Raw genomic sequence first — 13,917 nt, 5'->3', positions numbered from 1 at the left:
AATCAAAGCCACAATAATATATCACCTCATACCTGTTAGAATACTATTATCCTAAATAAAACAAAAAGTGTTGGCAATGATGTGAAGAAATTGGAACCCATGTACAATGTTGTTGTAAATGTAAATTGGTACAGCCATTATGGAAATCAGAATAGAGTTTCCTCAATAAACTAAAAATAAAACTATAATGTAATCCAGCAATTCCACTTCTGGGTACATATCCAAAAGAATTGAGATCCAGATCTTAAAGGGATAACTGCAATCCCATATTTATTGCAGCATTATTCACAACTAGAGGCCCGGTGCACAAAACTGTGCACAGGAGGGGTGGGGGTGTCCTTCAGCCCAGCCTGCACCCTTTTGCAGGCAGTTGGGACCCCTCAGGGGATGTCCGACTGCCAGTTTAGGCTCGATCCCACAGGGTTCCCTGCAGGATCGGGCCTAATCCAGCAGTTGGACATCCCTCTCATAATCCGTGACTGCTGGCTACTAACCACTGGCCTGCCTGCCTGATCACCTCTAACTGCCTCTTCCTGCCTGCCTCATTGTCCCTAAACACTCACATGCCTCCCTGATCACCCCTAACCCATCTGCCTGCCTAGCTGATTGCCCCTACCCACTCGCCTGCCTGTCTGATCACCCCTAACCCATCTGCCTGCCTGCCTCAACGCCCCTAACCACCTTTGCCTGCCTACTTGATCGCCCCTAACTGCTTGCCTGACTGCCTGATTGCCCCTAACTACCTGTGCCTTGGCCCTCACAGCCACGGTTTTGTCCGGAAGGATGCCCGGAAGGTCATTCGGCTGGCCATTCTAATTAGCATAGTATGCTTTTTTTATTATAGATAGGTGAGACATGGTAACAACTGAAATGTCCATAGACAGATGAAGAGATACGAAATGTGGCATAGAATGCAATATTACACATCCTTAAAAAAGGAAATACTGCATATGCAACAACATGGATGAACCTGGAGGACATTATGTTAAGTGAGATTAATCAAGACTTAGAAGGACAAATACTGTATCATTCCACCTTTATGAGTTCCTTAAAAGAGTCAAACTCATAGAAACAGAGAGTAAAATGGTTGTTGCCAGGTGTTGGGAGAGGGACAACAGGGGATTGATGTTCAACAGGTATAAATTTGTTATGGAAGATAAGTCCTAGAATTCTGCTGTACAACATTGTGTCTGTAATTAACAATGTGTTGTGCATTTATAACTTTGTTAAGAAGGCATATCCTAAATAAGTGTTCTTGCTACAATTAAAAAAAGTTAAATGCAAGTAAAATTAAATACAATTGAAGAGAACAGTTTAAAAATGAAGAGATAAATATGGGAGAATAAACGTTCATTAAATTACAGAGATAATGTATGATTAAGCAAAGGTTCCTCTGAGTGAAGAAAATCTGTGCTTAAATTCACAGTTATGGTTAGTTAGAGCTATTTTCTAGTAAATAGTCCCTAGGCTGCTCCTGATTTGGCTTGTGTCCTCGTTTAATGTGAGCTTTTAAGACTGAAAAGGAATCTGACTTTAATTGACAATTTGACCATACATATATTCTTTTTTTCTCTTTAAAGCCCACTAAAGAGAAAGTAAAATTGAAGACATTAATTCCCATAGAAAAATAGGAATATAAAACAGAGTAAATAAGTAATTACAAAAAGTTTTAGATGAGAGAAGATGGATGCAGTAATGTAAATGACTAAATATGAAACAATTAGCCTCTTAGAGCCATGAAAAGGCTAAAACTTGTCACACACAAAAAAAGGCTGCTGATGGTTCCAATGTCACGTAAAAGTTTATGTGAGAAAGAATAAGACTAATCAGTACTTTCCTTTTCCATTTAAAAAAATTTATCTTTATTGTTGGAAGTATTACAGACATCCCCTTTGCGTCCCCCACCCCCCATTGATCCCTCCTAACCCACACTTGCTCTCCACCCCAGACCTTCACCACATTATTGTCTGGTTGATCTCTTCCCACCCATCCACACCCCCTTTCCCTCTGAGATTGGATAGTCTGTTTCATGTTTCTATATCATTGGATCTATTTTGTTCATCAGTTCATTTTGTTCTTTAGATTCCACATATGAGTGAGATATATACTTGTCTTTCTCTTACTTGGCTTATTTTACTTAGCATAATACTCTCTAGGTCCCGCCATGCTGCCTCAAAGGATAAGAGATCCTTGTTCGTTAGTGCTGCATAGTATTCCATGGTATAGATGTACCACAAGTTTTTGTTTGTTTGTTTTTAATCCATTCATCTACTGATGGGCACTTGGGCTGTTTCCAGATCTTAGCTATTATAAATTGCACTGCTATAAACATAGGGGTGCACACATTCTTTCTGATTGGTGTTTCTGGTTTCTTATATTTCTAGAATATAAGAAACCAGTGGGATCACTGTGTCAAATGGCAGATCCATATTTAATTTTTTGAAGAAACTATATACTGTTATCCATAGTGGCTGCACCAGTCTGCATGCTCACCAGCAGTGCATGAGGGTTCTTTTTTCTCCACATCTTCACCAGCACTTGTAATTGTTGAATTGTTGATGGTAACCATTCTGACATGTTTGAGGTGATTACCTCATTGTTATTTTAACTTACATCTCTCTGATGATTAGTGACTTTGAGTATTTTTTCATATGTCTCTTGGCCATCTGCATGTTCACTTTGTATATCTACACTTTTCTCTTTTTTAAAAAAATATTTTTATTGATTTCAGAGAGGAAGGGAGAGGGAGAGAGAGATAGAAACATCAATGATGAGAGAGAATCATTGATTGGCTGCCTCCTGCATGCCCCACACTGGGGATCTAGCTTGCAATCTGGTCATGTGCCCTGACCAGGAATTGTACCGTGACCTTCTGGTTCATAGGTCAATGCTCAACTATTGAGCTGCACAGGCAGTGCTACACTTTTCTTATACTGAATGACAAATTCCCAGAGATTGGCCTCCAGTGTGACAGCTGGAATCACAAAGTAATGAATACAAGTGTACCTGGTGGTATTTGGTAGTCGCTTGTCAAAGAACCTCCCTCACACTTATCACCATGTCCTGAAAGTATCTGGGGTTTTCCTCTTACTGCAAACTTCATTCAAATTTGTAAAGACTTTTTAAAATATGTTTTTATTGATATTTTTGAGAGAGAGAGAGAAGAAGAGACATCAATGTGAGAGAGAAGCATCAACTGGTAGTCTCCTGTTCCTACCCACACCCGGGCATGTGCCTGACCCAGAATCAAATCAGTGACCTGACCTTAAAATTCAGGGGAGGACTCTCAACCAACTGAGCCACATAGGCCAGGGCTTAAATGAAACTTAATTTGACTTTTATATATGAAATAAATTAAATGTCAGCAAATATCACCAGTATTTCAGAATATTCTCTAACAAGAGAAAAATAAGAAAACAACTATAACAACAAAACAAACATGAAGGCAACAGAGACTGTTTTAAGTAAGAAATAGAGCATTTTGCTTGGTATTGTGTAGGATTTTTATAGTAACAACTAGCGGCCCAGTGCACGAAATTTGTGCATGGGGAGGTGATGTCCCTCACCCCCGCCTGCACCCTCTCCAATCTGGGACGCCCTCAGGAAATGTCCGACTGCCAGGTTAGGCCCGATCCCTGAACCGGCAGTCAGACATCCCTCTCACAATCTGGGACTGCTGGCTACTAACCACTCGCCTGTCTGCCTGCCAGCCTGATCGCCCCCTTCTGCTCCCCTGCCAGCCTGATTGATGCCTATCTGCTCCCCTGCCAGCCTGATAGCCCCCAACTGCCCTCCCCTGCTGGCCTGATCACCCCCAAGACTTTTATTAGTATAGATATGACCCTTCACACAAAATTTCACTAACCCTGCTTTATAATAAGGGTGTGACAATTGAATCATTGGGGCCAGACACCAAGATTTCCTTTCTTTGAATAGTGGAGAGAATAATTATCTTGTCTTTAAGTTGCCCTGAACATCAAATGAGATAATGACTTAGAAAAGTATAAAAGCACTATATAAAGACAACTGTCTTTTTCATGTACTGAAAAGACAATAAAGTGGTAAAATGAAAAACACTATTTGTATTCTCCCCCTTCCTTCCTTTACAGCCTTTATTTAAACTTTGAAATTTATAAAAATTTCACTTCTATTTTCATTTACATTAAGTATTATTTTGTATTAGTTTTAGGTTTTATATTAGTTACAAAATAGTGGTTAGACAATCCTATACTTTACAAAGTGTTCCCCGATATTTCCAGTATTGGGGATCTGGTATCATACCATCATTACAACACTATTGACTATATTCCCTATTTAAGTGACAATAGGTTTACAGGTTCCTTCCAATCTTCCTTTTGTGTTGCTCGCCCTTCCTTTTCTTTCTCACGTCTTCCCTCATTTTCTTTCCTTCCTTCCTTCCTTCCTTTCTTCCTCTCTCTCTCTCTCTCTCTCTCTCTCTCTCTCTCTCTCTCTCTCTCTCTCTCTCTCTCTCTTCAAGAGAAGTAAGCCTTTATTTCCTTGTTTCTCAAATAGAGCTGGCTGAGCTGGTTGCTTTTGGGCAATTAATTAAAGAGACCAAATCCCATATCCTCGTCCAACTCTTCCTTTGCTTCAACCTTGGCTGAGGAGGCAAAGGAGCAGCAGTGGTGGTGGTGGCCACAGGGGCAGCAGCCACAGGGCAGCAGATGGATCAGCCAAGAAGGCCTTGACCATTTCAGAAAGTGGGAAAGTGTAATCAGTCTCCACAGACAAAGCCAGAACTCGCTTGTACCCATTGATGATAGAATGGGGTACTGACGCAACAGTTGGGTAACCTATCTGAAGGCATACTCTGGCAACACTGCGGACACCCTCTAGGAAGTGGGAATGCAGTTTCCTCTGTGATGTCAAGCACTTCTGGGTTGTAGATGCTGCCATTGTTAAACACCTGCTGGATGATCAGCCCAAAGGAGAAGGGGGAGATATTCAGCATGTTCAGCTGGTGGCTTTGCTGGCTCCCACTTTGTCTCCAGTCTTAATCAGCTGTGCATCACTCAGGATTTCAGTGGTGCCCCTGGAGATTTTAGTAGTGATGCCTAAAGCCTGGAAGAAGGAGGTCTTCTCTGGCCCCAGACCAGTGTTCTGGGCTGGCACAGTGACTTCACACAGGACAATGGCACCAGCACGGGCAGCAGCTGGCACCTTATTGGCCAGCAGCATGTCCCTGATCTCAGTGAGGCCCTCCTTGGTGAACACAAAGCCCACATTCCCCCAGATATGGGCAGCAGTCTCTCCCGAGCTGGGTTGTTTTCCAGATGTGCTCAGATGGCCTTGTGCATCATGGTGTTCTTGCCCATCAGCACCACAGCCTTCCCTCGGAGGGACATGCAGATCTGCTGCGTCTGCATGGAGCCCACATTGTCTGCTCCCACAATGAAGCCTTTTGGATAATCATCCAGAAGTTGGATGATCTTAAGGAAGTAGTTGGACTTCCAGGTCGCCCTGTCTTTCCTGGGCATCACGGTGGTGAGTCGGAGATTGGCACGCAGGGTTTAAAGACCATGTCACTGCCACAAGGACGCCTGGCGAGAGGAAGCCCTCATTTTCTTTATATAGTATCTCAATTGGCCCTCAAAGGTCAGCTTAGGCACTGGGACACACTTAACCCATTTTACAGACCAGGAAACTGAGGCCAATTCCAGTTGGCTGCGGAACTGGACTCAGCGCACAGGGAGCCCTCACAGCCATGCCCTCTGCCCTTCCTAAGAGGCAGCTGCGGGGCAAACAGAACAAACCTCTCCTGTCCGTCAGGCTTCTGAGCCTGGTTCTCAAGGACCTCTTCAGTCTTTATTGCGGACGCTCCACATTCTTTACCCTTTCTTGTCCCCCGCCCCCATTCTTTACTGCCCCCCTTCTCTGGAGCAGGTGGTAGGCTTCACCATGCAGGCGTGCGCCCTGGTGGGGCAGGGTGATGCAGGCTTGCTTTGGGGCTGAGGCGGGAGCAGGAGTCGCTGCCTGTCAAGTGCACAGGCCACTGGGCCAAGGCCGGGTTAGCGCCGGGAGCTTCTCCAAACCGCAGCAGTTAGGTACCCGGCAGTGTGGTGCCCCTCCACTGAGGTGGTGCCACCCCTAACTCCTGCCTCAGGGCTGCGGTCTGCCCGGCGTCCTTCCACCTTGTTCCCCTCGGGCCAACATGCATCCTGGGGCCACTGCAGAACCTCGCTCTTCGAGGGTGAGGCAGATTCCCCTCCCCCGGCCCTCTGCCCTGGCCCGAGCCCCCTCTGGTATACCCCGCCTCAGTGCCGCTCTACACCCCCTGGGCTGTCCGCCTCCTGGACAGCAACTTGGCCAAAGCCGTGGTGCTTGCTCGGGCGCCGCCTCTCAGGCTGCCCTGCAGCTGCTAGGTCTCCATCCTCACCTGGGTCACCTCCTTTCTTCCACATTCGCCCTTCATCCATCCCTCTCTCCTGCAGTGCTTGAGCTCCAGGCCTGAAAGAAAAGGACCAAGGCCAAGAAGGACAAAGCCCAAAGAAAGTGAGTCTTGAACCCCCACATCCCATTCTCTGGATTTCCTGTTTCACGTCTTGAACGGGCACCAGGTTCCGGCACCCTGCAGCCCAGCCACATGGCCTCTGGGTGACCCGGTAGAGTCGGTCTCCAAAGCTGTGGATCTGTGGCGGAGGCCCGGCCTGGGTCTCAGCAACTCCATGCCTGCTGGAGAGGGCTGTTGGAGGAGGACCAGAGCCCGTCCCTCATTAGCTCCACAACTCCAGAGGAGGCCCCACTGGCTCTCCTCCCCACGGCTGTGCCCCCACCAACCCATCCGCCTGATAAGTGGTCGTGACTCTTATGGAGTCCCAGTTACTTAGCGTTTTACTCTATTATATAGATAGAAAATGCAAACACATACTAATGATTTAATTAAAATTGAAACACAATTGTCCACAATTATTCTTGTTTATCATAATACTAGAGGCCTGGTGCACAAAACTCATGCACTGAGTGGGGGGGGGGGGGAGGCACTTTCCTCAGCCGGCCTAGGCCCCCTCTGGGTATATCCACCACAGGGAGCAGGCCTAAGCCAGCAGACAGACATCCCTCTCTCTGTCTGGGACCCCTCCCTGGCCTACTCGCTGCTCCTTGCTGCTTGGCACACTGCTCCTTAGCACTGCTGCGGAGGTGGGAGAGGTTCCCACCACCGCAGCTGTGTTTATTAGCCATGAGCCAGGCTTCTGGTGGAGCAACACACACCTGTGCAAGCGCACTGACCACCAGGGGGAAGTTCCTGCATTGAGCATCTGCCCTCTGGTGGTCAGTGCACATCATAGCAACCAGTCATTCTGGTCGTTCTGCCATAATGGTCACTTAGGCTTTTATTATGTAGATGTTGGCAATTAATAAGCTCTAAAATTTCTATATTAAAAATAAAAGACATAGAAGTACATTATTTAGAGACATGGAGGCATAACCCACAAGAAATCAGTAAAAATGGAAAAATTTTATTTACTAGGGGGACACTTATTATTTTAATGTTTATAAATAACTTTTAGTAACATTTATTAATTAAGGTATGTTCATTCATCATATTGAAAACATAACATTTTTCTAATAGCAAATTCAATAAATTGAGTTACCTATTATATGACTTGCACTGTAGTAAATAATATGAAATAGAAATTGTTATTGATGTTTATCAATAAAAATGACATTACCAAACTCTAAAAGGTTATAACTGTTCTCATACAGCTCTTTATTCTGGAAGATCATACTGATTAAACCTTCATATTTTACCTTTTGGTGGTAGCATGGGGTAGGGAGGAGGAGAAAAAAAGAGATTACTTTAATAGATGTTCATCCTTTGTCAAAATTGAGTAGCTCATCCTGTTATGAAAGCATCATTAATATTATTAACATAGTTCTAAGGGACCTTTGCAGAAGTATTCCTTACAATTAATGAGCTGTCATGAAAGTGTAATAAAGTTTAAAAAGTCACAAACTGAAGATGAGAACTTTTATCTGCTTGAATAAAATGTCAAAGATCAGAGAAGCTGTTAACTTCCTTGTGTGCCTCTGATTCAGTCAAAGTTTTATCTTTAATATTTTCTTATTAATCTCTTACTCAGCATTTTTTCAGGTAGAAAAATTAAGCAGAAATAATTATTTCAGAAAACAGTTGTTTCATTTTTATTTTGTTCAGGCCGTAAGAAATAGGTAGGTAGTACCAATGATTCTGCTGAGCAAAATTATGACATACTGGAGATCCAGTGCACGAATCCGTGCACTCATGGGGTCCCTTGGCCTGGCCAGGGATCGGGGCTGATCAGAGCTGGCTGGCCAGGGGGAGGGTCCGTGGGAGGTTGGCCAGCTGTGGGTGGTTGGCGGTGGGAGTGCACTGACCACCAGGGGTTAGCTCTTGTGTTAAGCATCTGCCCCTGGTGGTCAGTGTGTGTCATAGCTACTGGCCAGACGTCCGGTCGCCCAGTTGTCCAGTCGTAATGGTTGCTTAGGATTTTATATAGAGAGATTAATTCCCTGAAATGTCTGATATGTACCTGATGCTGTTATTAGTGGGTTGTCCTCTGTGTTCTCACTTCTTGCCAGTGGAAGTAAGTTTCTTGGGATACCATGGGAATAAGAATTTCCTGATGCCCCCATGGGAGGATGAGGTATCATGGAAAGCTTTATTTCTGTGGAATTAAACCCTGGGTTTCCAAAGTCCCATCTCCCTCTGTCCTGCCATGGAGGAAGTTCCATTTTGTCTTCAGCAAAGCCAGGATTAAAGCCATGCCCAGAGTTTCTGCTCCATATTTGCAGAGTCCAATCTAGCATCTGGCTAGGCTAGCTTGTGTTCCCAACTACAGTCCATTGTATATAGGGTCTACATGGCCCTTGGCCATGCAGCTTCTAGAGCCACATGGTGGGCTTGCGCTGGTCACAGGACAAGTGAGAAACAGTAGTGCAAGGGGCAAGACAAGGAGAATTTCTTTGTCTGAAGGAGTTTACCCTTTCAAGATTTTGCATGGCTCCACCCTTAGCCAATTATCTTTGTCTTCAGGTTAGACTGACAGGCAAGCACCTTCACTATGTCACCTGGACTTCTCTGTGAATGTGTCTAGCTCCCTTCCCCCAGTGATTTGCAGGGTATGGACCAGTGGTTCCCTGTGGAATGTGAAGTTGCAACTTCCTGATGAAGCTGCCCAAATGACCATGCTTATAATGTCTGGCCTTCTCTTTGCTTACCTCCTACTATTAATAACTCACTAATTACAATGGTAATGATACCAGTGCATTATTTGTCATGTTGAAATGAATGTATGTATAGGTGTTGCAAATTCAGGCAAAGCAATATTTGTCTATAGGAACTAACCCAGGACAAAAGAATATCTTTTCAGCCCTGACAAGAATCTCAGTTTTCTTGAAGTTCATTTTAAGAGAAGATCATCATTTTTTGCATAATGTCTTTGCCCTAAAAAAATGCACCCAATCTATCTGTGGACCCTCTCAGGTTGAGCTGACTATTTGTAAAATTCCCATTTGAATGTAACTTTAATATTTAAATTATAAAAAAAAAACCTAAAGAGATGAATCTTTTTATTGATTATGCTCTCTCTTCTTACGTTTGTCTCTGATGAAATATAGATTAAGTAGATTCAATTATTGAAATGATGGTTTCCAAAATGTTTGAATAGAGTTGTTTGGACCCTCTTAAATATTCCATGGTAATTCTTTCAATCATTTATCTGTGAAATAATTTTTTTTAAGATAACTTAATATACTGTCTACATTCCATATTAAGAATTCTAGTTTATCAATATGCACTTCAAGACTAATGTCCAACTGAATAATCCTATTTCAACTAATTTGAGAATCACCATAGAGTGTGCTAGGGATAGTTCAACTTTTAACACTTAGTGACACATGTATTTCAACAGTTAGATGCTTTGATTATGCTGGATATTTAGCAAAATTAATCACTAAAATTTTGATAAAGAACTTTAATTGAAAATTTTAAACTTTTCTTTTTCATAGTGTAATACTGTGTTATGTGATTTTAGCTTCTGTCTTATTGGATTTTCTCAATAGTCTTAAAACTTCTTGAAAATGGTTGACATTTATTTTCACTGGTAAGTATTTTCAGTCTCTGACTCTGAATGAACATGAGAATATGAGCACTATGCAATAATGGTAGGGTTGTTTTTTTCTTGTGATGTTGGTGCCGGTGGTGATAATAGATGCTGTTTTTTTTGATGTTCTCTTTTAAGCTAGATGTTGAGCTCCGAGTTAGTGGTGGTAAATTCTACTACGTATTCGCATATATTCATTCTTTAATTAAATAATCATTAATTATTACATGGCTGGTGTGGCTAAGTGGTTGAGCATCACCAAGAACCAGGAGGTTATGACACATGCCTGGCTCAATCCCCAGTGGGGGGGGGGGGGGGGGGGAGGGGCATGCAGAACATAGCCTATCAATGATGCTTTCTCATCATTGATGTTTCTATCTCTCTCTCCCTTTCCAAAAACAATAAAAATATATTTTTAAATAAAAATAAAGAGATAAATTAACTAATTAATTACCAAAGATAAAAACAGGGAAACAGGCCGAAACCGGTTTGGCTCAGTGGATAGAGCGTCGGCCTGCGGACTGAGGGGTCCCAGGTTCGATTCCGGTCAAGGGCGTGTGCCTGGGTTGCGCGCATATCCCCGGTGGGAGATGTGCAGAAGGCAGCTGATCGATGTTTCTCTCTCATCGATGTTTCTGACTCTCTATCTCTCTCCCTTCCTCTCTGTAAAAAATCAATAAGATATATTTAAAAAACAAAACAAAACAAAACAAAAAACAGGGAAACAGAAGCAGGTCTAATAATGTCATATGTCTTATAATGTGTATCTTTTATTTTACCTCTCATTGGGGGGAAAAAAACCAATAAAAGTTTGATTTCAACAGTCAGAATCTCTTGTCCCTCATGAATCATGTAAAACTCCTAGATAATAGTGAAGGCAGAACAGCACTTATTAATTTTTCAGGAGGTAATTTTATGTCTTTTATATGATAAGTAGAAATGAATTTTTATGTTAATGCAGGTGTTGCCTTACAAGAGGTTTTATAAGTTGTTGAAATAACTTTTATATGATTTATGGTGTTAATATATTTTGGCCTTAATGTAACTTTGAATGAAGAGGAGCATAAACCTTAAATGAAAATATATTTAATCTGCATTGAATTATATGTTTTAAATGATCTTCCAAATATAATATACTTATATTTTCTTATAGTTTATATTGCCTTCAGTAATGTTGTTTTAATCAAATTAAGACTCTTATAGCCCTCTGTAGTAATACAATTAGAATTGCTTTAATAAAAATGACACTTCAGATAGAAACATGGTATAAACAGATCCCATTTAAGTACTTATTCAAGAATTTATGTAAATTATCTCAATACTTACTTATTAAAATAGTAAACCAATGTCATTCATGAAATTAATATTATACTTTTAATCACTAATACATAAACCTAAAAACATTTCATTTGTAATTTTACTGAGACAAATTTCATTTGCCTATGTGTAGAAAAACCACTTGTCTTAACTGCAACTGATTCTTATATACTATATTAGTTTCTACTGTTTCCATAACACAGCTTTTTCTTTTTAAAAAATTTTATTTTATTGTTTAAAGTATTACATACAGTATTACATATGTCTCCTTTTAACCCCACTGACCTCCCCCCTCCCTGCCCACCCCCTGGCACATGCCCTCACCCCCTAGTGTCTGTGTCCATTGGTTATGCTTATATGCATGCATACAAGTCCTGTGGTTGATCTCTTACCAGCCCCCACCCCTCCCCTGCCTTCCCACTGAAGTTTGACAGTTTGTTCAGTGCTTCTTTGTTTCTGTATCTTTTCCATCAGTTTAGAATGTTCATTATATTTCACAAATGAGTGAGATCATGTGATATTTACCTTTCTCTGGCTTATTTCTCTTAGCATAATGCTTTCCTGGTCCATTCATGATGTTGCAAATGGTAAGAGTTCTTTCTTTTTTATAGCAGTGTAGTATTCCATTGTGTACATGTACCACTGTTTTTTAATCCACTCATCTGCTGATGGGCACTTAGGCTGTTTCCAAATCTTAGCTATTGTAAATTGTTCTGCTATGAACATAGGGGTGCATATGTTCTTACTGATTGGTGTTTCTGTTTTCTTGGGATATATTCCCAGAAGTGGGATTACTGGATCAAATGGGAGTTCCATTTTTAATTTTTTGAGGAAACTAAAAAATACTGTTTTTCACAATGGCTGCACTAGTCTGTATTCCCACCAGCAGTGCAAGAGGGTTCCTTTTTCTCAGCAACCTGTCCAGTACTTGTCATTTGTTGATTTGTTGATGATAGCCATTCTGACAGGTGTGACATGGCACTTCATTGTTGTTTTGATTCACATCTCTCAGATGATTAGTGACTTTGAGCATGTTTTCATATGTCTCTTGGTGTTCTGTATGTCAACTTTCAAAAGGTGTCTAAGTCTTTGCCCATTTTTTGATTGGATTGTTTATCTCCTTTTCATTAAGATGTATAGTTCCCTATAAATTTTGAAGATTAGTCCTTTATTGGATATAACATTGGCAAATATGTTCTCCCATGCAGTGGGCTTTCTTTTTGTTTTGTTGATGGTTTCTTTCACTGTGCAGAAGCTTTTTATTTTGATGTAGTCCCATTTGTTAATTTTCTCCTTAGTTTCCATTGCCCTAGGAACTGTATCAGTAAAGATATTGCTACGACATATGTTTGCTATTTTGCTGCCTATTGATTCTTCTAAGATTTTTATAGTCTCCTGTCTTACGTTTAAGTCCTTTATCCATTTTGAGTTTATTTTTGTGTATGGTGTAATTTGTGGTCTAGTTTCATTTTTTTGCATGTATCTGACCAATTCTCCCAACACCATTTATTGAAGAGACTGTCTTGATTCCATCGTATCCTCTTGCCTCCTTTGTCAAATATTAATTGAGCATAATGGCTTGAGTCAATTTCTGGGTTCTCCATTCTGTTCCATTGGTCTATATGTCTGTTCTTGTGCCAATACCAGGCAGTTTTGAGAACAGTGGCTTTGTAATATAGCTTGATATCTGGCATTGTGATTCCTCCAACTTTGTTCTTCTTTCTCAAGATTGCTGTGGCCTTTTTTTATTCTGGGTCTTTTTTTATTCCAGATGAATTTTTGGAAAGTTTGTTCTAGGTCTGTGAAATATACCCATAACACATTGTTTATATAACTAGTGGTTTAAAACAAGATACATTTATTACCATCATAGTTCTGTATGTCACAATCCCATGTAAGTGTCATTGGGCTAAAATCAAGGTATGGAGGAGCTGAATTCCTTTCATGAGGCTCTGTAGGAAATTTTCTTGCTTTTTCCAGCTTCTAAAAACTTTCCTTATTCCTTGGCTTGTGATCCCTTTCCCCCAGCTCTCTGACCATAGCTGGGAAGTGATCCCTCCTTTCAGTGAGTTAGTGGGTGATTACATAAGGTCTGCCTGGATAATCCCGGATTATCTCCCCATCTCAAAGGTTTTAATCTTCCACCCATCTACACAGTCTTTTTTGCCATTTATGGTAACAAACATAGTCCTGGTTTTCTAGGACCAGGGTATGGATATCTTTGGATGGCTTGTTGTACTTTCTAATACATATAATACCTAGTATAGCTTCTCTATTTTGCATTTATTTTCCCATTCTTTTTAGGGCAATACTCATGACAATAAATGCATATTTTCTTTAAATTGCCATTAAGTGAATGATACAATCCTAGCTGGTATGTTTGTAAGAAAATGCTCAGGAAGCAGATATAGGAAAAAATGGTTATATTTCAAGAGAAACAGTTTGGTATATTTGGGAAACTTTAATGACTTTAGATTAAATCTCTTTAGACTATAAC

The 13,917-nt window shown here is 41.2% G+C and overlaps 1 pseudogene; it reads right to left on the bottom strand.

The window, feature by feature from the left end:
• Positions 1-4,562: 4,562 nt before the first annotated feature.
• On the bottom strand, positions 4,563-5,504 carry LOC118651528 (annotated as a pseudogene).
• Between the last annotated feature and the right edge of the window lie 8,413 nt (positions 5,505-13,917).

This window comes from Myotis myotis, unplaced genomic scaffold, assembly GCF_014108235.1.
Source record: "Myotis myotis isolate mMyoMyo1 unplaced genomic scaffold, mMyoMyo1.p scaffold_m19_p_3, whole genome shotgun sequence".
NCBI lineage: Eukaryota > Metazoa > Chordata > Mammalia > Chiroptera > Vespertilionidae > Myotis > Myotis myotis.
Note: the sequence above shows the minus strand (reverse complement) of the source record. Positions and strands in the feature narration are given on the sequence as shown.